General features: G+C 36.5%; 1 protein-coding gene across 1 annotated transcript in view; it reads left to right on the forward strand.

Moving 5' to 3' along the window:
• The window catches only part of dlg4a (discs, large homolog 4a (Drosophila)), a 92,130-nt gene that overhangs the window by 12,195 nt on the left and 77,158 nt on the right, over window positions 1–2,777 (forward strand). The gene's annotated exons all lie outside the window — the stretch shown is intronic.

Below are 2,777 nucleotides of genomic sequence, written 5' to 3' on the forward strand. Positions count from 1 at the left end.
ATATATATATATATATATATATATATATACACAACACGCAGTTTTGTTTAAATGAGATGTGCTGGTATTTGGTGATGAATATCCTGTCCTAAATTTATAGTAAACGTTCTRAATAAATAAAAAATAGGTGCATAGATTAAAACAGCGTAACTTTATATCTTCAATTTATCATTAGCATCCTCATGTTAGAGAGCTTTTTGCAAAAACAATATCTTTCTGCTGTTTCAGCAATATTTATTTTAAAATCTGTGCTTTWTTATTTTACTTACATATTTATTTTGTGATGCAATTATTTCAAATGTTACATCAGTTTAGGTGCTTGTTTTTTATTCAAAGTCTCTATTAAAAAAAGAAACTACTCTGAAATAAACATGTGAGTATCTCTGCTATGACTGTCCAATAAAAATCTGTGAACGGATGGATACAAATTTCAATACATCAGTGATTAACATAATATCAAATTAAAAAAAAAAAATTTGTTTGACTATCTACTGTGGACTTTACTGTAGCACAAAGTCATTGCTGCTTCGTTTTTTTATGTTTGTATGACATCACAACAGAACGAAGATCTTGACTTGTGGTTCAAAGCTTCTGCAGGTTGATGGCAAAACTTTACATGAAGGCACTATTTGACATAAGCTTAGAACAGCCTGGCACAAACAGCAGACAAGATAGAAATAGTGGAACTATTCTTAGTGTAAAATGGAAGAAACTTATCATAAAAGGTGCTTAGTTCACAGCAGCTGTCCACTCTTGAAAAGAACGTCATTTAACATTGTCATCTCAGATTCCTTGGTTAATAAAAATAACCTGAAGGTCAAAGTTCACAGAAACAGTAACACTAATCACAACACTTATGCTGACCTTTAAGTGTGTTTATACTGACTATACTTACTTTTAGACTTTTTGCTGAAGGTGATTGAGCGGAGACATTGTCTGAGTTTCTAAATACAATGTGTTGCACTTAACATGTTTTACAAAACTGTCAATAAAGATTACTGTTTGGAATAAAAAAAAACAATTAAAGAAACTATTCAATAATTTCTTGTTTCATTCGGCAAGTCGGACGTGATAAACAGTTTCTAACCGAAGTATTCATATAAAATCATGACCTTTTCTTTACGTTAACCCTGTTTGTCATTGTCAATGTCAAATTTATTTATAAAGCACATTAAAAACAAGAAAAGCAGTCAGATTTGTATCAAAAAAACAAAACAAATAAATAAATAGATATAAATAAAATACAGAAACACATTCTAAGAAAAAAAAAACATCCCTAACTGAACCTCAAAAAAATATACCAGTGGTTACGTCCTCTTTATTGGAGGTCATGCTGAAGTTTGTTGAGTTTTCATTTGTTTTGTGGACTAACACAGGCTGCTAGCCCCTTCATGATGTGCTGCGTCTAGTGTTTAGGAAATTAAGCTGCTACCTATGAACTACGTCATCCCTCTATTCAGAGCAAGAGCTCAGCTTCATTTCTTGGTGGAACAACTTATTTATGGTTAATTTTCATCTCCACCATTTGTTACCAATTTGTTTCTTAACCTCTATTAAAAAACTGGTGCAACCAGAGGGCAAAGATTTGAAAAAGCATTTTTTTTGGAAATAGTGTGGCCTTGTTCATTTTGTCAAGAAAAGACTTCCAACTGGCACTGAAATGACAGCCATAATGAGATCAAGCTCGTCCAAGTCTCAGGATATGATCCTTGATTAGAAAGGGGGTGGATGGCGTGTGGAAGAGTTACGAACTCCTCAAGTCTTGCTCCAAAATGTGGTCAAACAGAAAAAGAGAACGACAGCCTGCACTGGCCTGTGGAGTCAGAACACTGATTCACATGTCAGTCTGCTTTCTAACCCTCAACTATGAGTCATGGGGTAGTGACGGAAAAGAATGAAATCTCAAATAGGAAATCCCAAAATGAGCTTTTACTGGTGAGTGTTAGAGACTCAGACTCAAGAACTGTACAACCAGCTCATCTTGTTGAGAGGAGCTCAGGACTGCTGCTCTTCTGCATCAGAATAGGCCAGTTTAGGTGGTTTGAACATCTGGTAGGATACCTGGATCAGACATGCTCCATTGGAGGAGGCCTCTGGGGGGTTTCTGTTTGGACTAGTGTCTTTGCAGGCTGCTTGGTTGATCCATTGGTTGGTTGGTTGGTTGGTTGGTTGGTTGGTTGGTTGGTTGGTTGGTTTGGTGGAAGGATGACAGACTGGCTGGTTAGTTGGTTGGCTACATGGATAGATAGATTGTTGAATGAATGCTGTATTTGTCTTCCTCTGCTGGTAGCCATTTCCAGTCAAACACTTCTATTTTTTGTAGAAACTGTACTTTTTTTTTTTTTACCAACTAACCAACCAGCCAGCCAACCTACTTTCTACCCCAGAATATTTTAGTTTATTTCATCCATAACACTAGGTGGAATCTCTTATATTCCATTACAGTCTATGTTCTCCTTTTGAATATTCATAAAACTCCATTTTGCCTTTAGCACATTTCGTAAGTCTTTGTTTTTGACATTGTCTCAATGAGGGAGCACAGAACAGAGGGAAGCATACTGTATAAAAAAAGGCAGACATAATAAAATTTCCATGTCTCCTTCCCCTTGTCCCTCCCTCCCTCACCAGTGGTAGCAAACACATTTTATGAGTCACGGTTGGAGCAGACCTCGTCCCGTCTTTTTCAGAGTCTTTCCTTTAATATCAAGATCCATCCACCACCAACTCTGGCTTCCAGGAAAACTCTCTCTCTCTTCGTCTGGTACGACCCCCCCCCC

The sequence above is a fragment of the Austrofundulus limnaeus genome, unplaced genomic scaffold (assembly GCF_001266775.1).
Source record: "Austrofundulus limnaeus strain Quisiro unplaced genomic scaffold, Austrofundulus_limnaeus-1.0 Scaffold261, whole genome shotgun sequence".
Lineage (NCBI taxonomy): Eukaryota > Metazoa > Chordata > Actinopteri > Cyprinodontiformes > Rivulidae > Austrofundulus > Austrofundulus limnaeus.